Source organism: Macrotis lagotis, chromosome 3 (genome assembly GCF_037893015.1).
Source record: "Macrotis lagotis isolate mMagLag1 chromosome 3, bilby.v1.9.chrom.fasta, whole genome shotgun sequence".
Lineage (NCBI taxonomy): Eukaryota > Metazoa > Chordata > Mammalia > Peramelemorphia > Peramelidae > Macrotis > Macrotis lagotis.
In genome coordinates, this window is record NC_133660.1 from 119,312,073 (window position 1) to 119,337,081 (window position 25,009).

Here is a 25,009-nt window from a genome sequence, read left to right on the forward strand (position 1 = left end):
CACTCTGATGGATGTGAATTGAAATCTCATAAATACTTTAATTTGCATATCTCTAATTAGTTGTCATTTGGAGAATTATTTTCTTAAGTCTACCTACTGTTTAGGTTTCCTCCCTTGATAATTCTCTTATCATAGTCTTAGATCATTTATCTATTTAAAAATTACTGACCACTATCCTGTAAAGCAAGCTTGAGAGTGGCTAGAACATAGAAGCTTTGAAAAAGGAGTTTGGGGTGAGATGGTATGGGAGAAAGGCAAACATTTTGTAGGTACCTATCCTTAGAGGTGATAATAGAAGATGCCCCTCATAAATCAAGTTAGGATATTGCTATTGAGGGCCATGAGCAAGGAGAAAACACCAAGAAGGTAATGACCTGGATAGGAGAGAGAATCTGAGAACAGTATACAACATCATCAGGTACTTCAAAGAATGTATTAAATTTAGATGTTCAAAGAGTAGAATAGAGGGTTCTCCATTATTTTTTGTTTTGTCTTTCTCTCCTCCTTGCCCACATGGATAAATGAGAAATAATACACATATATTTCTTGAAAGAAAATGGGAAATGACTATCATAATCTGTTATTTATTAAAGTCAAAGATTCCAGCTCCTGGGATAAGAACTCACTCTTTGATTAAGAACTGCTGGGAAATCCGGAGCACAGTATGGCAGAAACTAAGCAGAAACTAGGCAACATCTTATATCTTATACCACCATAATGTTGAAATGGGCACAATATTTAGACATCAAAGGTGATGCCATAAATTAATTAAGAGAAAAGGAATGGTTTATCTGTCAGACCTATGGAAGTGGGAACAATTTTTGATTAAAAAAAGTGTTAGATAATATTATAAAAAACAACATGGATAATTCTGATTACATTAAATTGAAAAGTTTCTCCACAAATAAAACCAATACAGACAAGAAAAAAAGGAATACTGTAAGGTGGGAAATAATTTTGTAACTAGTGCTTCTGATAAAGGACTCATTTCTAAAATATATAGAAAATGGAGCAAATTTAGAAGACTATAAGTCATTCTCCAACTGATAAATGGTCAAAGGATACAAAAAGGCAATGATCAGTTAAAGAAATCAAAGCTATCTCTATAGTTATATGAAAAAATGCTCTAAATCATTACTGATTAAAGAAATGCAAATTAAAGCAACCTCTTCAAACCTATAAATTTGGCCAATATGACTAAAAAGGTAAAGCTCAATGTTGGAAGGGATGTGGTAAAACCAGGACATATACTGGGAGTTGTGAAACTATCCAACCTTTCTGGAGAGCAATTTGTAATTATGTCCAAAAGACAATAAAACTATGCATACCATTTGATTCAGCAATACCACTACTAGGTCTTTTTCCGAAATAGATTCAAAAGAGGTAGAAAACCCACATGTACAAAAATATTTACAAGCAGTTATGTTTGTGTTCATAAAGAATTTGAAATTGAAGGGATGCCCATCAATTGGAGAATGACTGAACACACTGTAGTATTATTCTATAAGAAATCATGAGGGATGGGAATTCAGAATAGCATGGAATGACTTGCACGAACTGAGCAAAATGAGCCAAATCATAGAGCATTGTACACCCTAACAGCAACATGATCAACTACGATAGACTTGATCATTTCTGAAGTACAATAAGCAATAAAAGACTTGTGGTGGAGATTACCATCCACATAAAGAGAAAGAACTGTGGATTTTAAATGCAGACCAAAGTTTACTAGCAACAATTTTTTTAAAAAGTTGTCTTATGAATTGTGTCATATTTTTCTAATTCTTTTTTTATTCTGTTTGGATCTGATTATTATTTCACAACATAATTAATATGGAATTATCTTTAGTATGGGCATAGATAAAGAGCTTATATTACATTGCTTCTGATAGAGGGAGGGTAGAGGGGAAGAAGGGAGAAAAAATAAAAAAAATATTGTTAAAAACTATTGCATGTTGAAAACTGTTACATGTAGTTGGAAAAATAAAGAAAGAATTTTTTAAGAAGCATATAATAAATTCAAAATCTTAGCTAAAAAAAGAAAGAGGATGAGAAAATATAAGTTCTCTTAAATAATTTTTTGGGACTGTACACAAAAAGCAGGCATCCAGGAAGTACAGGGGATAGAGGGTCAGGCCTAGAGGGAGGAAGATGCGAGTTCAATCAGGTCTCAGACATTAGCTACATGACCTTGAGCAAGTCACTTAACCCTGTTCACCTCAGTTTCCTTAACTATAACTGGAGATGGAGAAGGAAATGGAAAACCATTTCAATATTTTTGCTAGAAAAACTCATAAAAAGTCAGACACAGGGGCAGCTAGGTGGCGTAGTGGATAAAGCACTGGCTCTGGAGTCAGGAGTAAATCTGGGTTCAAATCTGGTCTCAGACATTTAATAATTACCTAGCTGTGTGGCTTTGGGCAAGCCACTTAACCCCTTTTGCCTTGCAAAAACATAAAAAAAAAAAACAAAAAAAGGTCAGACACAACTGAAAAACAATTAAACAATAATAATACATACCAAATGGTTCAAAAAAAAATCAGTGTTTTAAGTATAAGAGGTAGTTCCAATGAATCTTTCAGTAAGGTATTCTCTCTAATGATGCAGATTAAATGTCACCCAGATTTGACCATTCTATGGGATTCAAATTATTAAGATTATCCCACAAATCTACCAGAAAAGGTCCATCTAATATTCTATGGATCTTAGATATTTTTTCTGATGTTAAAGGAATGTAAATGGTTCACATGGATTATACTTTGATTAACTCTTGCTCTTGCTACATAACTAATCTATCTTTTTTCTGGTAATACATTTTTCTGATGATATCCTTCACAACATTATTTCTACAAAGTTTCTCATTTATAATAAGTTGCAGTTTGCTCACACTCACCATGTCCTTCTTCAATGCCTTTTGCATGATACTCAATGTCAATTCTTTATAGATTGTAGCATTTTGTGAGTCACAGTTATACAGCATCATGAGAAGAATAATGATGCTTTTTTGTACTGCTTTGTTTTGCTTTTGTTTCATGGAGATGTTTGGATCTGGCATTAAAATAATTTTTCAGTTTCCCAAAGGCAATCCAGTATGTTCTCTTTCTTCTTTCCTTTGGTTCTTTCTGTTCATTAAGATCTATCCTAGGTGTTTATGTATACACACACACACACACACACACACACACACACACACAGAGTTAGTTAGAAAGCTAGAGAATGAGATAGAGAGAGAGGAAGAGATAGAGGAATAGAGAAAGGGATAGAGAAAATAAATCTATAGATTGTTCCTTGAAGTACATATTATAGTCTGGACATCAGCCTTTCTTTATTCAATTTTTCCCTTCTGTGTTAGGCTGAATTCTTTTGATTGGCTATTGACTTAATAACTCATCAATGTTATGACACAATGTCATAAGGACACAATATCAAACAGGAGCAGATAGAGAACTATAAGCACCAAAGGTTCTTGTTGAATGCTATGTCAATTCAGGTTCTCTATGGGTCTCATTCATAACAGTTGAAAACAATTTGTGGGAACAGATTTCTGTTGCATCTTTCATCATAATATAAATAATTTTCAGCTATGTCTGGGTGACAGATGCCTTGCTAGAGGAGACAGTTTAAGGTAGTATTTAGCTTTATCAAATAATTTTTAATACACACAATAACCACATTGGGATCTTGGATTATCTATAGCTTTTCGGTCATTTTAGGCTAGAGCCAAGTATGGTGGCACCCACCTGTAATCTCTGCCACTGAAGAGGCTCTGGTCTCTGAAACACCAGTTCAAGAATTTACAATTATAGTAGACTAAGACAATTGGGTGTTTATATTGAGTCTGACACCAATTCAGTCAGCCCTTGTGATCAGAGAAGTCATCAGACTGTCCTGGGAGAGGGGGAAGGAAACAGATCAGGAAAAGAGCATGGAATCCCAGTTCATGAATGGCAGCTATGTTTTATAACCTGGGTAAGGTAGGGAGACCCACTCAAAAAAAAAAAAGAATAAGAAAGAAAGATTGAAAGGAAAGGCAAAAAAGGAAGGAAGGAAGGAAGGAAGGAGGGAGGGAGGGAGGGAGGGAAGGAAGGAAGGAAGGAAGGAAGGAAGGAAGGAAGGAAGGAAGGAAGGAAGGAAGGAAGGAAGGAAGGAAGAGAAAAGAAAAAAGCAGTCCACCATGGCATACCACATGTAAAAGCCTACCCACTTTCTTCTAGTTAATACCACTCAACTTAAACATTATTGTGTATATAGGTTTTTCTCAGGGGCAGCTAAGTGGTGCAGTAGATAATGGACTAGACCTGGAGTCAGGAAGATTCATCTTACTGAATTCAAATCTAGCCTCAGACACTTATTATTTGTGGGAAACTGCAAGTCACTTTATCCTATTTATCTCAGTTTCCTGATCTGTAAAAGAGCTGAAGAAGGAAATGGCAAACAACTTCAGGGATTTCCAAGAAAACCAAAATTATGCCACAGACAGTCAGATACAACTGAACAATAAGAGATTTTTTCTTGTAAACATTTGGTATAGATGAGAAAGTAGTAATATGGGGAAATGATTATTACTTTTGTCTTGACTTCCATTTTCATTTTTTACAAAATAATAAGGTCCAAGATTTTTTGAATGTCTTTGTTGTCTCACCATCTTTCATATACCTTAAGAATAAATTCTTTCATGTCTTCAAATTATTTTGACTCCAGTGTGGACTTCCACTGAGGGTATTGGTTTAAACCAGGTCTATTTGCTATCTCTATTTTCTTTGGTGTCATTTCCATCAGCACATGAAAGATGGTGACATTATAGTCCTTAATGTGGAAATAATTTGTACAAAAATCTTTGCAATGATAAAAACATATTTTTAAATTATTTACATATTTGTTGTTCTCTTTTGAGTTTTATTTTTCTTGAAACCTTTGTGATGACTTTGTTCAGTTAAGTCTCTCAGTGAACTCTCTTTAAAATTGTTTTATTTTTTCCTTTCACTGATTCTAATTATTTTATGAAATGATAGTATTCATAGTCTTGTAACATTTTTCTCTTTGAGATTTTGTAAACAAAATGCTATTCTAAATTGTTCTCACCCTGGCTTACATATCCCTCTACTCGGCAGGGAGAACAAGTGTTTGTTGGCTAAGGAAGGTTCTAGGCTTTTTGTTTGCCTTGTTAGGACAATTGATTTATATTATTCAAAATTGTTATAAATCCATGTTGATGCTCTTTCTTCCTTCTAGTGCTTATTTTTCAAAGTTAATTATTTGTTTGAATAGGTTAATTTAGAGATGTTTTAATTTTGTGATATACACACACACATATACATATATATATATATATTTCTTATTCTACTTTTGAATTAATTTTGACCTTTGTTCTAATGTCAATGGCATAATTCCAAATAGACATCTGATTCAAGAATGACTTCTACATTAGGAGTTATTTTGTTTGTTTAAACATTTTTGTTATTTTTTTTTGCTTGTCATATCTGGTGCTTACTGTTTCTTTTCTCAAATGAAATAATCATATCAATAAGCTATTCACCAAACATTTATAAAAGTAGCTTCCATATTCTAGGTACTATACTAAGTGCTACTGTGCAGACATGAGATTCTGTGTTGTCTTTAAGCTTTTGACCTTTTTCATTCCTTATTGTTGAAGCATATTTTCATGCATACACATATACATATATGTGTGTAGATAGAGATAGGTATGTATAATATGTACATATGTCTATATATACATAATATACATATAAGCAGATATATACACACTCTGTTCTTCTCTAAACTCACCTTTGCATTGAAATCACAGGGTATCAAAGTATATATGTCGATTAAATTGGGAGGATGTTTAATCAAATCACTCAAAGAATTTCTTTGCCTCCTAAACCTCTATACACAAAACTGTCAATTCAAATTTTATAAACACTTAAGAACACTTTAATACAACATGACCCAATATCCCATGTGTATTAGATGTATTCAAAGATAGAATGGCCTACTTCAGGAAATCTTCCAATTATTCACTGGACATCTTCACGAAGACACTGTATGGTCACAGGCGTAAAATGTGCAGTGGAGGGGAGTTTCCACTTAGACCAGAGAATTTCATATAATTTTAAAATGAGAAAGAAGTTCGGAGATTATCTTTATTTCTAATATCCCTTCTAACTCTGAAATTCTGTATTTCTATGAAGAAACAAACAAGCCAACAAAAAGAATACCCTACAAAAGTGACATGAGTTTAGTCTATCTCCAAAGGATATCATTAAAAAGTATAACTTTAAAAGCAAACCTTTTAAAGTACAAGATACCAGATACTAAAATTCAGAGGTATGATCTTTAATTATCTTCCTTTTCCTAAGCCAATCAGTCTCAGAAAAAGAAAATGAGAGAAAGATAGCCAGAGAGATGGAGACAGACATAGAGAAAAAGAAAAAAGAGAAAACCAAAAGTGGGTTCCTAGGAAAAAGGAAGAAAGAAGATTGAGGTGAGCCTCGGAAGAGACTTCATATGACTCTTGCCCTTACATGCCAATCTATTTATCATCTTCCCATTAAAATGAGTTTTCTTCTAGTTACAGATAGCAACCCACCTAGGCCCTCTCATTCTGTGAGTCATTTGTTCTTGGTCTTCCATAAATTCCTGCCAAAGGGTTTTCTCTTGAATAGGAAGCCACGCCCAAACATTTTGGCCATAGTGTAGGTACTAGTTGAACACTTGAGTTGTCCATTGATTATCCATTATTCTAGATTTAAACTTCTAGTAAATTAAATTGTTGGAAATAAGATCATTTTAAAGAACCTTCAACTTTGGTACAGAAATTTCCCCTTTAAAACTTGATGAGGGGGTGGGTGACAGGAGTTGAGAGTGGATCAAGTTCTTTAATTTTTATCTTCGCTTATCCCACCATTTTGCACAAACATTGTATCCCATCCAGTGGCCTGCTAAATGGCTAGAAATTCAGAGCAAGAGCTTGCTGAAGCAAATAAAGCTTTTTCTAACTTAATGGTCCTGTTCTTTCCCTCTCCCCCACTTACTCTCCTGAAAAACACAATCCTTTCATCTCTCTTGCCATCTGTCAATACAAAAGGCTGCTTATGGACTGTTTTTGGTCCTTCTGGAACCCAGAATATCACATACCGTCCACTTTCACTTGTCCGGAAAAGGAAAAAAAATATTGTAATTTTTAGACAAAAGCTTGAGTAGTTATGATGAATAATAGACTCTTGCTAGACAACAGCAAGGCAAGGATAGATATCAACAAAAAATCTTTAGAATTATTTAACCTTTAGAGTCAGCTTCCAAGACTGATCCTTTTTTAATTGATGAGAACTAACAGGGACTTTTTCTTTGAGCGGACAGTGTCTGCAGTTATTCTGGAATCTAAAATAGCTCTTTGGTTAAAAAAAATATCCATTTGTTTACCATGAAATTCAGTCAACTGAAATTGTCACTATGTTTGTAAGGCATGCACTCCCTTTAACACATGCCATTGCCAATTTTACATGTGGTGTATACCAAATATTTGGGCAACCTCATTCATCAGATGCTGGCTGGCTCTGTTGCTATTTCCTTGAGTCGAACAACATTTAGATGAAATGTTTTAACTTGAGCTGTGAAAGCTTGAAAATGTCTGCCAGGTAAACAAGCTCTCTTTTTTCTTCATTAAAAAAGGAGGGGGATGAGAGAAAAAGGGAAAAAAAAAACATTAGCAACTCAAGTTCTACAAACTCGGGAGCCTAAGGAGAGAATGCAATTTCTGATTATATTATATTTCTGCAGTTGCTGCAAATAGAATGGATGGGCAAGTTTCTGCAATGACGTTGATCTAGCAGAATTGAGAAGTTAGAAAACCAAAGGATATTTTCCACTGGAATTTTGAAAAAGAGAGTCTCATAGCTACCATTCTTACAATAAGAACTTTAAACAAAATTATCATATAAAAGTAACTCATTTGCCAATCACCTAATCCAATGCCCAAAGTTTATAGATAGATGAAGAAATGGAAGCTCAAAGAAAAGTGAATTGTTCCCAAAGGTGGGACTAGAACTCAGAGCTTCTGACTCACAGATATATTGACATATTTACTACCACGTTGATTTATCACAATAAACATCAAAGATGTTTAATATATGCTTGTTGATATATTAATAAAATAATAATACATTTTTATTAAAATAAAATATTATTTTTTATAACATATAAAGCAATTCACAAAATATATAAGAATATGTATATGTGCACATACAATATATATATATATATATATATACATATATATACCATCAAATTACTGATTGAAACCTGATATAATTTTTCAAAAGAGAGATCAATCAAAATAAAAATAAGACATCCCAATCCACAGTCATAAAACTAGAAGGCTAATTTCACAAATATTGATAGGTTTATTTCTAATTCACAAATTAGTCAGGATCAGCAGATATTTATATTATTTAGATATATTTATATATAGATAGATATGTGTATTTGTATCCATCCATTCATCCATACATCTATCCATCTATGCCAGAATGGTAACTTTAGTGATTTCTAGATTTGGAGATGTGTAAGCTGAATTTGAATCCTGATTCTGATAATTATTTCTTCTGTAACCTTGTTCAAGTCACTAACACCTTCTTGGTCCCTGTTTCATTACTTGTAAAATGAGGGGGTTGGATTACTTCTAAGATTACTTCTAAGCTTCCTCTCTCTGCTCCCATTTCTAAATCATCAAATCTTTGTTCTCTAAGGTTTCTTCTAGCTCTAAAATTCTGTTAATGCAACCACATATTACAGGCACAGAAATCATAATAAAATTAAATATCTCTCTAAATACAGTGAATTATTGATTACTTCTTTTAAAGATGAGGAGTTCCATGCTGTCTTTTTGTTTCTACATATTTGTTTCTATTCTGTAGAATGAGATGCTTGTCTTTCTATTCTAGATGCTCTCTCTCTCTCTCTCTCTCTCTCTCTCTCTCTCTCTCTCTCTCTTGTCATTCTGCTTTTTAAACTGTATTAGGTTTTAATCTGAGGTCATTTTGTGAAATATGTCCTAACTCAAATTTAGAGTTGCACATGTAAAACAGCTGGAGAAATGAAAATGAACATTTGGAGCCAAAGAAGTCAAATAAAATTTAAAAGAGGAAACTTTGACCAAGACAATTTTGTATTAAACATTTGAGTTTCAAAGGGATAGAGAGTCCTAAAGCATGTTGTAAGGGGGTGCCAGTAAGTCTGTCAGTCCAGGGAGTCCAAGAGAGTCAGAGCCTAGTAATCACCCACTTCAAGGACTTTAGCAGCTCCACATTATCAGCCCTGGACAGGCCCCCAACCAATGCTGCCAGTCTTATCTCTACGGAGGGTTGAAAAGACAAGGGGCTATGGTACCAGTCTAATAGAAATCTAGAATGAGCCATGATGGACTTTTAAGAACATCATCTTATTTCTCATCATCCCCCTCCTTATTGGAATGATTGTATGGCATCTAGGGTGGTACATTCCATCTTTGATTTCTCCAGAGAAATTTTCTGATAAGAGAGGAACAAAATATGAAATATCTCAAAGTGATGGAGGGGAGGGACAGGGTGTTAAGCCTAGAAACACAGTCTGGCAGAATTAATAAAATTTAGACATGTGCTGTGTGACCCTGGGCTAGTCTTCCTTAACGAGGGCTGATATGTAACAACCTTTAATTTACAGGTCAAAGATCTTAGTCTTGAATTCTATCTCCATCACTTTCTCCCTTACTCTGAGTCTCTGTTCTTTATCGGTAAAATGAAAGGGTTTGACTAGAAGGCATTGGTCCTTCTAGTTCTAAATAAGGATTTCTTAACCTGGGCTCCATGAAATGATTTCTTGCATGCAATTATATGTAGTTTATTTTATTCATTTGAGAAGAAGTCCATAAGCTATAGAGGAATGGGTGTCACATTCAAATAGATATGAATCCCTGTTGGCCACAGATTAATTTAGCAAAAAACAAATTAACATGATATATGTTGTATTATAGAGGCTGCTGGGTGGTGCAGTGAATAGAGTGCCAGACCTGGAGTTAGGAAGACTCATTGTGCTAAGTTCAACTCAGACCTCAGTCCTTGGCAAGTCACTTCACCCTATCTACCTCAGTTTCTTCAGCTTTCAAATGAACTGGAGAAGGAAATGGTAAACCATTCCAGTATCTCTGTCAAGAAAACCCAAATGAGGTCAGAAAGAACTGTACATGACTGGAACGATTAAACAAAACCAACTCTTCATATCTGCTTATTAAATGTTTCAGGATCATTAGTGGGAAATGATGAATGTTTTACTTTTTTTTTAAAATCCAATTGACTTAAAAATAATTCATTTCAACTTCCCAGGCTGCAGGAGTAAAAAAATAGGTAGCATTTTATTCTGAGCAGTAAATCAAACTATTTCCTCTGGTGTTGTTCATGATAATGACATTACTCCCCAACTACTTTCTACATATTTCTGTAGCAGCAAAATATAATTCCAAAGGAAGATCTTTATAATTTATAGAGGTATGGATTAAGATCTGGGAGTGGTTGGTTAATGCTAGCTTGCTGACCATACCCAACACTTCCCTTCAACTGATAAAGAATACTGATTATGCTGTAGCATCTTTATCTTCAATCATAAACTGGTTTAGTTAATTCCACTTTATATGGTAATAATATGGATTTAGAGTAGCTGCTTTAGAGCTAGTGGAGTCTTTGCAGGTCAGTGAACATAAATCTCTCAGTTTAATTGATAGGAAACTATGACCTAGAGAAAACACAGGAATTTGTATAAAGTCAAAGGAGTAAGAAGTAGCAAAGGGAAAAGCCAAACCTCCGTTTTCAGATTAGACTCCAGCTAGCTTCATTACTATTCCACGTTGACTGTGGTTGTATGTTAACTCATATTTACATGTTTTAGGTATTCAAAGTACTTTTATTACAGCAATCCTGTGAGGTGAATCAATAATATTTCCCCATTTTACAGATAAAGAAACTTGAGGGTCAAAGCAGATAATGAATTTGTTCACAGCTAGTATGTGCTACTCCAGTTAGCCCTCAATTCATAATAACCCACTGCCTGGCCAAAGATTTATACATATTTCAGAGAGAACCCAACTTGTACGAAAAAATAATACTAATTTTTCACTTATTGCATAGTGAGGCAGGAGTGTGGAAAAATAACTAGAGCATTTCAAGATTAGTTGGAAGTTTCTCTGTGCCTTTGTGTGGTATCTTTCCATCAGGAAGATTAGATACAGTCTCTAGAATTTAGCTCATAAAACACTTGTTGACATGAATGGAAAGGAACTGAACCTAAATTTTACAAACCCTTTAAAATGGAAGAAATAAGATGGAAGAAATTGCCTCAATCTAGCTGCTGTTTTGGGTCTCATTTCCCAACACTCTTTACCTACCTTATGTGATCCTGGGCAAGTCATTCATTATCTCAGTGTTAGACTTTGCATGTCTAAAGGGGTTCTGCAAAGGTTCATCCTTTCCTTTCAACTCAGATGCTATCCCTACATAAGACCTTTCATAATAATATGCTCTCTACCCTACCACTGTTGTTAGCCTTTTCTCTGGACATTGCTTTGTATAAAAGGGAATAATATTTATGAAGTTCTTGGAACCAATGACCATAAGTGTTGCTTACTAACTGCTTGTTCCCTCTCTCTTCCCTACATAATTTGTATTAATCTCTTGAATAAATTTTAGATTATTTTACTGGAAGTTAAACTCTCTGAAGGCATATCATATCACGTGTACCTAGGAGTGTTGGATTAATATTGAACTGGGTTTGGAGGATCTCAGATTTCATCAGCAAGGGCTTTTCATTTTAGATTCATATTCTGTAAAATTTTTATTTCCTTTCTCCTCCCTTCTCCCTCCTTCTGCCTCATTCTTCCCATTTTTCCTTCCTTCTTTCTTCTCTTTCTTCCTTTCTCTACCTCCTCATCTTCTTCTTTTATCTAATGGGTTCTACTATTCATTTTTTTTTAATGGAGGGTACCACTACTTCAGTGGTGTCCTGTCACCTATAAAGAGATTTTGTCTGAACTTTTCTCTTCTCAAAATCCAAAATCAGGTGAGCTCATTAACAAATGAATTGCAAAGATAATTTACTTACTAGAGAAACTCAACATCTGGAGAATGCTATTTTCCCCTGTTATTCAAGAAAATAGTGATTAAAACCAAGGGAAGACTCAATATTAAATACTCAGAAAGGAAAGGTAATTTGTTTTATATTGAAGACAAAATGCTGCAATTGATTTTTATTTGAGCAGTTTGCACTGTATAAAAATACATGATCTCTTTAAAAACACCAAATGTCTTTCCCACTTATTTCTTGAAGACATTATAGAAACTCAAAAGTCCTGGCAACAAATCATCTATTTAGAAAGAAACTCAAAGACACAAAGATTTTCTTACAAAGCAGCTAATGACTAGGCACAGGACATTGAGTAGATGGTGACCAGTTGTTATTTGAGGATCCACAGAATTTCAGAAAGTTAAATGGGATTATATAGATGGTTCAACAGTATAGGTGAGGCCTACTTTTAGTCAGAATGATGAATATAAATGATTACAAGCTCTGATTCTGTAAAGTTCTTAGAAGGGTAAGAAGATAAATAACCATAGTCTATGAGTTCCAAACAATCTGCTTCTCCAGCTCAGGTTACCTGGATCTTAACCTAATCATATTAGCCTTCTTCAACTTAGGTTATCTAAACAGCTACAAATCATTCCATCAGTGGAGAGGAAGATTTTAAAGAAGATCAAGGGACCCTGGACAGGATTGAGAAACATTTTCTTAAGACCTACTATGTGCTAAGAAATGAGAATTTTATTTTTTTAATTTTTTTTATATTTTCAAGGAAGGGAGCTCTGAGGGGGGAATTTCTTCTATTAAAGAGAAAGACATCTGCAAAATCTAGTCTCAGAAAATTATTGAGGAACTAAAGTTTTGGTCATTTTTCCTGGTTTACCTAGACCCAGGCACTAGAGATACAAAAATAAAAATGAAACAATCTCTGCCATCAAAGTGATTCACTGCAGTATGATGTAGAAGACTGGATTTAGATTCAGAAAGACTTGGGTTCAAATTCCATTTATAAGATTCCTGCTTCAGAAACTTTCTCCCTCTTAGAAGCTAATCCCCCTTTCAGGATAGCCTAGGCAATAGGATGCTGTGACATTTTTTGAAAATTGTTCAATGTTTTTACCTTGGAACACAAGAAAGGATCACTGGACTGGGTGTTGGGACACCTGAATTCTACTTCCAGTTCATTATCTCATTTAATACTTGATTTGAGGTAATTCAAATGCTCTGAATCCTAAATGCTCAACTGTAAAGTGAAATGGTTTGATTAAATACTCTATATCAATGAGACTGCTTCCAGCTATCCAAAGATGATAATTCTTTCAGCTAAGTGTTATTTTCCAAGGATTTCCTGCTCCCTCCAAAGGTTTGCATTTTCCCACTCCCCTCCCCCCAATTTTTATTTATTTTATGTCTATTTTTGTAACTTTTATCTGTTATTTTTTGGTTTTTCCCACTTTTTCTTAGATCCTTGAGAGCAGAAATTCTTTTGAAAAAATGTCTGTCTATGTATGTCCAGTGTCTAGGACAGTGCTTTGTAGGAGATATGGTAGGGTCTTTATTAATGCTTTAAATTGATTTGAATTCACTAAATCTATAATCTGCCTCCTTCCCTCTCTGTATACTCCGTGTCCTTGGATTAAATTTATGACTAATAAGTCATATTGTTTAATCTCTTGCTCAATCCAGGCACATCTAAATAACTGTTTAATTAAATAAAAGAAAGAAAAAGGAAAGAAATAAAAAGTTAAATTTTTTTCCTTAAAATTCTTCTTACCATCATACTTCCTACACAAATATGTGGGTAATGACTATGATATTGTAAACATGACAGCCCCCTCTATGTGAGCTGAATTAATTGATTTATTAGAAGCAAAATAGCTATGTGGGCTGGACTAAATTGGCTTATTAAGGATTCAATTGTGCTAATTGCCTGCAGAGTGGGACAAAAAGAAGAACAAGGGGGGGAGGGGTGGAAGAAGTAGAAATAACATTCCTCACAGGAATGGTTTCTGGTCTACTCAGACTGGACAAAAATTATTTATCATTTAATAGCTTAGGGAAATGGGATAGATGTCTGACTTCAGATTGACAAGGAGAAAGAAGGAACCTGCATACCTAATAATGGAATATAATGTTTTCTCACTATTGTTATTTAGCTCAAATGCTACCTCAAACATGAAGCCTTTCTTTATTCCCTTAGTGTTTTCTTTCCCTCTTTAAATTACTCTGTACTGGATTATCTGTGTGCAAGCTTTATCTATGGAATTGAAGTTACTTGAGGGTAGAAATTGTTTGATTTTTATTTGTGGATCTCTAGCACTTAGGATGAACCTGGATCCATCAGAATAACAAAGATGCCAAAAAAGAAAAATGGTGTATTTTGGAATAGATGGAGGAATGGGGGAATAGGCATATTGATGACTGTTGATGCATTTGTAAATGGCTACAACTGTTCTGGAAAGCAAACTGGAATTATATGCAGGGGGCCACACAAAGAAACAGAGACAAATAGAGACAAAAATACAGAGAAATGGCATGAGAGAGAAAAAAAGAGAGGTAGAGATTGATATCTCTTGTAGTATGGCTGCCTCTGTACAATGCCAAATGATTTCTTGATATGGTTGGTGCTTTGGCAACTGTACCTTCCCTGATGGCTCTGGAAAAGAAGCCTACCCCCAAGAGTACATAATGAGAAAAACAGCTGCTTACCCCTGTGTTTTAGTCCCAGCCTCCCAGAGGCTTGTCTAGGTCTAGTTCTTCCTAAAGTAAGTGAGTCCAGATGGAGAAAGAGACAATGACTAAAGGGGAGGCAAATTACAGTTCAGTCACAGTACGTTAGCTCCTCTCTTTGGCAGCTATGGAGTGGTGATGGCAACCTAAAAGATCTGGGTCTAAACTAAATTGGATCTCACCTTTGATTTGTTCCATAAACTACCCCTGTGATCTCTGAGTTCTGAAGTATCAGTGATACTTTGGGGCTGAATAGAATATGCCAGCATCACTCTGCATTAAAATAAATATTCTTCTCCTTCTGTGTCCACTTTAAATCACCCCATGCATCCACTCTCCTGGGACCTGTCTGTAGAATTTGTCCAAAATGAAAGTAATTCTCATGTGGAGTAGAATGGGATGAGTTGATCTACAAAGGAAGTTCCAATTATCAAATAATTTTCCAGAATTTCACTTATGAATCAGCTGTTTGTAAATTGGAAGATTTTGTTGAAAAATATTTATCTTCATTATATCCAAAAGATATTAAGACTATACACACATTTATGTTATAGCTATGTCCAAATAGGTCCCTTTCTACTCCCCTCCCCAGGAAACTATCTTAGTAGCAATGAGACAGAAAGAGAAGAGAGACAGAGAGACAGGAAGACAGACAGAGAGGTAGTTCAGCAAAACTTAGACATCAATCAAATTTGACTTTATATGTTCCAAACCCAGAATCCCTCATATCTACAAAGAAAGAAGGAGACTGCATTTTCTCATCTCTTTTGGAGATCATAATACACACGTTTTTCTTTTTTATTGTTATTCTTTTCATTTAAATTGTACTCATTCCTATTTTTTCTTCATTAAATTTTCTTCACTTTGCTTTAGTTAATATCAGCCTTCCTATACTTCTTTCTTCATAATGTTTTTTTCTTACCATGCAGTAATATTCCATTACATTCACATAAAATAATATGTTCAACTATCCTCCCAAACAATAGGTATTGACATTGTTTCCATTTGTTGGATGTGTAAAAACTATAATATTATAAATATTTTGTTGTATATGGCATTCTTCTTGAAGTTTCTGTCATTAACATCCTTGAAGATCTATGCTTAGTAGTGGAATCTCTAGACCAAGTGGTATAAACAGTTAAGCATAAATTCAAATCAGGATTTCTAGAATGACTGAATAAATTCAGAGCACAACCATGTTCATGGATTTCCATAGTCTTTCCCTCGATGCTGGTTATTTCCATTTTTGTCACTTATACAAATTAGATACTTAGAAGATAGTTGGATGGATGGATAGATCCATAGATGATACACAAACAAATGGTTAGATAGATAGATGAATATAGATAAAAGGATAGATATAGAGCATTTCTTAACCACTTTCTATAACAAAACTAAGTGCAAGTGATACAGATAAAACCAAACCAGACAGCCCCTATCTTCCAGAAATTTCCTTTATAATGGGGAAAGAAAACATGAAAAAGGAGATCAGGAAAATGATCTAGGATGGGACAAAGTTTCTGTTGAGATGATGAAGTCCAGAGAGTAACTAACTGAGCCTAGAATGAAGTTCTCATGGGCGGGGTCTATAGTTCCCTTAAATTCAGGTAGTTAAACTGAATATATTTTATATATGAATATATAAACTGAAGTAGAGCTAAAGACCATAAAATATTTGCACAAAATCCAGTATTGACATGTTGAGCTCCTAGTAGCAGGACTAGGCTAACTAAGGAAGGGGGGAGGCAGCCCAGGTCAGAAAGTAAAGTAGGTCAAAGCTTCCATAGTGTTCAGTGGTGGGGTGGGGTCATAAATGCTTGTTGCACTTTTAATATAGATGAGAAAGGAAAACTTAGGTGAAGGAAGGAAGAAAAGAAAGAAGGAAGGAAAGAAGGAAAGAAAGAAGGAATGAAAGAAAGAAAGAAGGAAATAAAGGAAGGAAAGAAAAATGGAAGGAAAAAAGAGAGATAGAAAGTCAGAGAAAGAGAAGAGAAAAATCACTCTTCTGTTTTCTTTAATATTTAATTATCCAATTTAATATTTAGATTATATTTCCATTTTGAGATGAAAAGTTACATGATTTTTCATGTATTACCTTAGCAGAGGTAGACTGGTATAAGCAATTGGAGATAACATAATCCACAAAATAAAAACATTTTTATAGCCAGTTTTTTTAAAACCAGTAATTCTAACAATTAGTGAAAAGATGCCCTAGTTGTATTACTTAATCACTTGCTTCTCTTCCTGATCATTCATTCCCTACTCTATTTCTCTTTGCTTGGTCAGCAGTTCTCACTAGATGTGCCTGCACAATAGGATTCCCATTTAACCCATTCTTCATTTGCTTCTCTCACCAATCTTGCTTCCCCAAAAAGGATAATGTATAATCAATCCCATCAACTAGTTCCATCTATGGGAATTAATATCTAATAATGGACCAAGTGGAATGGGCATTTGAAATAATTCTGAACATAATTCCAAATTTCTTTTCAAAATGTTGGCCCAATTTGCAGTTCTACCAAGTTTATTAATGTGCATGAATTTCAACAATTTTTCTCTTCAATATTGTTTATTCTTATCTTTATCATCTTTGCCAAATTAGTAGATGTGAAATGATACCTTAGAGTTATCTGATTCATATTTCTCTAAAAGTTATGTAATATCCAAGATAACTTAGAAATTATACCACTTAACATTATAGGAAGGAAATCAATAACACAGCTATAATAATCATAACTGAACCAATAAGTAAGAAGACAGAAATAGCACACAGTACTAATGCTTTATAGAATAATACTGTAATACTGAAAGACCTAAGATTCTCACTTACCCTCACCACCTAGCCTCCTTTACTGAGCATAGACAATTTAAAGAAACCTCCTAGACAAGTGTTTCAGTTGAGACTGTGATGGTCTTTTCTTGATTCCCTGATGATCATGATTTGGACTGAACCTACATAAGTTATTAGAGATGAATAAAAATGTTGATTTCACCTGACTAAGAAAAAGATTCAAAGTGAAAATGAGGAGAATGGGAGGAAATAGAAAATATGACAGCATGGAACTGTCTGAAAATAAAAGAATACCATAATCAGGGAACTATTAACCTCAGACCTCTTCTCACAGGTTATTCTACAACTTGAAGAACCTAAAGACCCACCCAAATCAGGAATCTATAATGGAGAAAAGACAATTAGTCATAGCAGCAGAAGGAGGAAGAACTGAAGCATGAGGTGAGAAGTCATAAGAAATCAATTAGGAATACAAGGATAAAAACCAAAAGAGCACAAGTCCAAGAAAGGAAGCTTGTGTATTTGTATAATTCCCAAGAAGGTAATGTAATAGTTAAACTTATAAAATTAGAAGGAAAAATAAGTAAATATTGTCCCCTAAAAAGGTCATTAAAGATTAAATAACAATGGGGAAACTATATGGTATATAAGATAAAGCATTATTCTTAGAGTCAGGAAAACTTGGGTTTGATTCCATACTCACCAACCATATGATGTGGGACAAGTCATTTGATTACTTTAAGCCTCATTTTCTTCATTTATAAAATGGGAACTATAACATCACCTAACTCACAGGATTATTGTGAGGATCAAATGAAATATATGCACATATATGTATAGAATATTTTTCAAACCTTAAGATATTACATAATTATTAAAACACATTATTACTGAAATGCTGTTAAAGAAATTTAAGCACGAATTTCCAATGTAAGTAAATGCTACAGAAATCTCCAAATATCATGAAACAAAAACAAGAAACCCAAGAGCGTCTCAAAAAAGAAATTAAACATTTAAATGATACTATTGGAATTAAGGTCATAAAATAGAGCTTTCAAAGGAAAAACAGCTAAGAAAATAGTAGGTTGACAACTTAGAATATGTAAGAGGGCATCTTACTATAATAGCAGAAACTTTAAAAAAAGAGAGAAATAGATTTAGGTCAATAATACAGTCTAGGAAGGAAATTTGACTAAAGAAAAAGTCAACAACTGACTCTGAGGGCAAGTCCAAATAATTAGATGGTCAAAATTTTGCCAGAAAAAAACTGAGTTAAAAACACAGGAAAATCATACTGAATAAAAGAATTCAAGAATATCATCTGTAATACTTTAGCTCACAGAGCCAAGAGGGTGGTCTGGGGGCTAGAATTCCCAGAAACTTGTCCCCCAAAACTCCAAAAGCCATAAAATTATGAAAATTTAGAGGGGTAGAACCAACAGATAGATTGAGTGATACAATTACCCATTCCAAGACAATTTACAAGCTCTCTGGAGGTATCTCAAAATCCCCTATAAGCTTTGGAAGTGCAGTAAATCAGTCATAGGCTGAAGAAATGAGCAAACAACAGGAAAAAAAAAGAACCTGACCACATAAAATTACTTTGGACCAATGGAGAATCAAAATATATGCTCAGAAGTAAACAAAGTTGAAGCTTCTGTATCCAAAGTCTCCAAGAGAAATAGACAGTGGGCTCAGGCTATGGACAAACTCAAAAAAAAGGGAGGTAGAGGAAAATTTGGGGAGAGAAATGAGAGGAATGCAGGAGAATTATGAAAACCACATTAGCAGCTTGGTGAAGAAAATACAAAAAAATACCAAAGAAAATAGCATATTAAATATCAGTTTAGGCCAAATTAAAAAAATAATACAAAAAGCAAATGAGGAAAAGAATGCCTTAAAAAGCAGAATTTGCCAGATAGAAAAGGAGATTAAAAAGCATTCTGAAGAAAATATTTCATTCAAATGCAGAATGGAACTAAAGGAAACTGATCACTTTGCGAGAAAACAAAAAAAAAAAATAGAACAATACTAAAAGAAGGAAAAAGTAGAAGAAAATGTGAACTACTTCACTGGAAAAACAACTGACCAGGAAAACAGATCTAAGAGAGATAATTCAAAAATTGTTGGGCTAACTAAAAGTCATGACCAGGAAAAGAACCCAGACTTCATTTTTGTAGAAATAATACAGCAAAATTATTCTGATATCCTAGAAGCAGAGGGAAAAATAGAAATTGAGGAAAACTACCAGTCTCCTCCTAAAAGGGATCCCTCCCACCAAAAAACTCTTAGGAATACTACAGTCAAATACCCAAACTCCCAAGTTAAAAGAGAACATACTACAAACTGCCAAAAAACAAAAAACAAAAAACAAAAAGCAATTCAACTGCCATGGCACTGCAGTCAAGATTACACATGATTTGGCAGCATCTACATTAATGGCTCATAGGGCTTGAAATAAAATATTCTCAAAGGCAAAAGAACTGGGATTGCAACCGGAAATCATCATCCAGCAAAACTGAACATCTTCTTTCAGGGGAAAAGATGGACTTCCAATGAAATAGGGGACTTTCAAAGTTTCCTGTTGAAATGACCAAAACTGAACAGAAAGTTGGTCTCCAAGTACAGGACTCAGGTGAAGAATAGAGAGGGCAGACAAGAAAGGCAAGATGAGGTATTTAATGATACTGAAATGTGTGTATTCCTGCATAACTCATATGAACCTTCTCATTTAAAAGCAATTAGAAGCACCGTCTTTGGAGTCAGGAGTACCTGGGTTCAAATCTGGTCTCAGACACTTAATAATTACCTAGCTGTGTGGCCTTGGGCAAGCCACTTAACCCCATTTGCCTTGCAAAAAACCCTAAAAAAACAAATAAAAGCAATTAGAAGGAACATAAGTAGACAAGGCACAGGAGGAAGTTGAATATAATTGTATAAAACAATATAAAGATGGAGTCAATGGACGATAAAGGAAAGTACTAAGAGAAAGGGAAAGGAGAGGTAGAATGGGCTAAGATATTTCACATAAAAGAATCAAGAAAAACTTTTACAGTGGAGTGGAAAGGGGTGGGAAGATGAGGTAGAATGAGTGAGCCTTCCTATTCATCAGAAATAGCTCAGTGAAGAAATAACAAAAGCACTCAATATGGTATAGAAATTTATCTTACCCTAGCAAAAAAATGAGAGGGAAGGGATGGGATAAGGGGGGCAGGGGAGGGGAGGGGGGAGTAGTTGATAGAAGAGAGGGAAGATTGTGGAAAGGGTAGTCAGATTTAACATTTCTGAGGAGGGACAGGGTAAAAGGAAAGAGAGAATAGAATAAATGGGAATGGGGATGAATAGAATGGAGGAAAATACAGTTAACAACAACTGTAGGAAAAAATATTGAAGCAACTTCTCTGATGGACTCAAGATAAAGAGTGCAACCCATTCTAGAGAAAGAATCCATGGTATCTGAACACAGACTGAAACACACTTTTTTCACTCATTTTATTTTTCTTGAGTTTTCTTTAACTTTTTAAAAAAATTATTTAAGGCAATGAGGTTAAGTAACTTGCCCAAGGTCACTCAGTTCAGCAATAATTAACTGTCTGAAGCCAGATTTGAACTCAGTTCCTTCTGACTCCAGGGTTAATGCTCTATTCATTGCACCATCTAGCTGAATCTTTTTAGGGGAGGGTGGTTTATGTTTACTTTCACAACAAGAATATTGTAATAATATGAAAATAACAAAACCAAAAAAATACTGTAATTCAGTTGACTAACAACTGGTAATTTAATTCATATGTGATTACCAGAGGGAAAATGCCATTTGTAACACCCCAAAATACATAGTTTTAAAATTTCAGTGCCAAATAACAAATTTTTCAACTAATCAGAATATTAGCCTTGATTTTTGAAGAAATCAGAGAAGAGTTTGGAAAATTGTCTTCTAAAAATCAAATCCATTCAAAGTGGTAACATATGCTGTAACTCTGAGTCTAATATTATCAAAGGAAAAAAATATATATATATACACACACACACACACATACATAAATGGTTCTTCAACAAAAGAGAGCAATCTGAGGCATATATTTTCAGAATATAACTCCAAAATTGAGCAGAGACTTCTATTTACAAACACCTTGAACAATATATATATATATATATATATATATACACATATATATATGTGTGTGTGTGTGTGTGTATGTATATATATATATATATATATATAAAGTGGTTTTAGCTATATATATATACATACACCATATACATAGATAAAATATGTATGTATATATTTATATATGTACATATCAATAAGCATGTATACACATAGTTAAAATCACAGCTATGAGGAAAAGATAAAGTAATAAACTTAGTTTTGTTATTTCTGGACATTTATTTACTAAGAAAAAATTCATCCCAGGAATGAATAAAAGATAGAATAAAGGGACTTCCTGCCAAGATGGTGGAGAGAAGACAGGAACAGTTCTAGTCTCCTGATCTCCTCCCCATCTATTACATGAAACAAACCTCTTAAAAGAAATCCGACCCACAAAACCTAGAAAGAAAAGCCAGGAGAAAGAGCATAGACCTCAGCATTTGTCTCCTGCAGCAGCTTTGGCTGAATTCGGGCGGGTGAGTCTGGGCTCAGAGGGAGGATCAGCCCCAGATCAGCCAGATTAACAGCTGAATTGGAACCGGGAGTCTGAGGGCGGGAGAGCTGGACCTGCTGGATCAACAGTGGGGCTAGACAAAAGGGGCTTGGGTCTGTGGGGAAGCAGAGGCGCTGGTGTTGGTGCTGTCCCCGCTGGAGCTTGGGGACCAGGCTCAGGGAAGAGTTCTGGTGCAGGAGAGCTGCAGACACCATCCCTAGGCTCCTCAGGTCTGAGAAACTCTGAGGGCATGCCTCCATTGCACAGAGGCCTCTCCCCAAACAAAGGCACACTACTTCTGCCTCAGGCCCAGGTGTGTGAACTGAAGAACCAGCCCAGCTGAGGAATCAATCACCTCAGGCCAGGGTAAAGCCCACCATTGATTGAAGGCAAAAAGAATTCAATAGTACCAACTCCTCCCTTCAGGCAAAGGGAGAAGGCCTCTCAACCAAGGTCACAGACACTCCAGAGAGGGCAACCAGCACCTCCTACTGACCAGCCAGAGAAACTGCACTCAGTAAAGCCTTTAGCGATCTCAAGCCCAGGTGAACCAGCCCCCACCCCCAACTCAAGGTCTTAGCATAATGAAGAAGGGTCAGCAAAAAGGTAGATCCATAGAAAAATTCCTGGAAGGGAAAGACCCCAACTCAGAGAGACTTGGAACCTCTGAGAATACAATCTGGTCTCCAGCACAGAAAGACTTCCTTGAAGAAATAAGGAAGGACCTTAAAAATTTGGGAGAGACAATTAATACCTTGCAACAAGAAAACAAAACCACAGAAAGTACAATTGGACAAACACAAAAGGAGAATAAATCCCTCAGATCATCAATTGGACAATTACAAAATGAGAATAATTCTTTCAGATCCTCAAATGAGCAAATGCAAAAAGAAATTAATTCTCTCAAAACCTCAGTTGGTCAATTGGAAAGCTCTTTCAAAAGTAGAATTGACCAATTGGAAAAGGAGTTGCAAAAGGTTAATGAAGAAAACTCCTCCCTCCAAAAAAGAATGGAGTTTACAGAAACTAATGACTCCACGAGACAGCAAGAGTCAGTTAAACAAAATCAAAAAATAGAAAAAAATAGAAGCAAATATAAAATACCTCATCAACAAAACCACTGACCTTGAGAATAGATCGAGAAGGGGCAACCTGAAAATTATAGGACTTCCTGAAAACATTGAAGAGAAAAAAAGCCTGGACTTAATATTACAGGATCTAGTGATGGAAAACTGCCCTGATATCATGGAATCAGAGGGCAAAGCAGTTATTGAAAGAGTACATCGATCCCCACCAGAAAAAGATGCTAAAATGAAAACACCAAGGAATGTTGTGGCCAAACTGCAGAACTATCAGATAAAAGAGAAAATCCTGCAAGCAGCCAGAAAGAAACAATTTAAATATCAAGGAGCCACAGTAAGGATCATGCAGGACCTGGCTGCATCAACCTTAAGGGATCGAAGGGCCTGGAACAAGATATTTCGAAGAGCATGGGAGCTTGTAATGCAGCCAAGAATCTACTTTCCTGCAAAGCTGAGCCTTCTCTTCCAGGGAAAAAGATGGACATTTAATGAAATGGAAGAATTCCAAAAATTTCTGATGAAAAGACCAGAGCTAAACAGAAAATTTGGACATCAAACAGGAGGTTCAAGAGACACATGAAAAGTAAACAAAAAAGGGGGAGTGGTAAAAGGAAAAAAATGCAATCCAGTAAGTTGAAACTGGCTATATGCCAGCATGGGGGTAAAAAAATGATTCTCATAAACCTTGAGAAATGTAACTCTAACAGAGAGAATACACCTAGCCAGAAATGATGGACATTCATGACCTATCCATGAGACTACTATCTAATGGGATGTAACTGGCTTTAACCCCACTTGGGAGAAAGACTCTAATAACTCTCAGGAATTTTGACTCTATTTGATAGAATATACAGAACTAGAAGGGACAGACACTCAGAATTTTCTATGACTTAGATAGAAAGATCTAAAAAAACAACACAACCGCCCTAAAAAGGGGGACAGGAAAGAGACAGGAGGAGGGAGGGGATTGAGTGGGGTAAATCTCATTACACTAAGAGGTACAAAAAACCTACGGTAATAGTGGGGAAGAAGGGAGCAGAGGAGAAACACCTGAATCTTCTTCTCATCAGACTTGGCTTAAAGTTAACCTACACATACTCAGTTAAATTATAAAACATGTAACCTTTCAAGTATTAAAAGGGGAAAAGAGGAGGGGGGGACAGAGAAAGGGAAGGGGAGTGGGGGAAATAAGGGGAAATAACAAAAGGAAGGGAAGGGAAAGGGAAAAAGAGAAAGGTGAAAGAAAGGGGAGGGTGTGATATAGGAGGGCAAACACACTGAAGGGGGTGTTTTTCAGAAACAAAAGACTGGGGAATATGGATAAAAGTGGGGAAAGGGGGAAAATACAAGGAGAGGGAAGATAGCATGGAGGGCAATAAAGAATTAGTAATCATAAACTTGACTGTGAATGGGATGAACTCTCCCTTAAAACGTAAGCAAATAGCAGAGTGGATTAAAAACCAGAATCCTATAATATGCTGCTTACAAGAAACTCATTCGAAGCAGAGAGATACATATAGAGTAAAGGTCAAAGGTTGGAGCAAAATATATTGAATATATATGCACTCAGTGGGAAAGCACCCAAATACTTAGAGGAGAAGCTCAAAGAATTACAGGAAGACATAGACAGCAAAACTCTACTAGTGGGAGACCTCAACCTC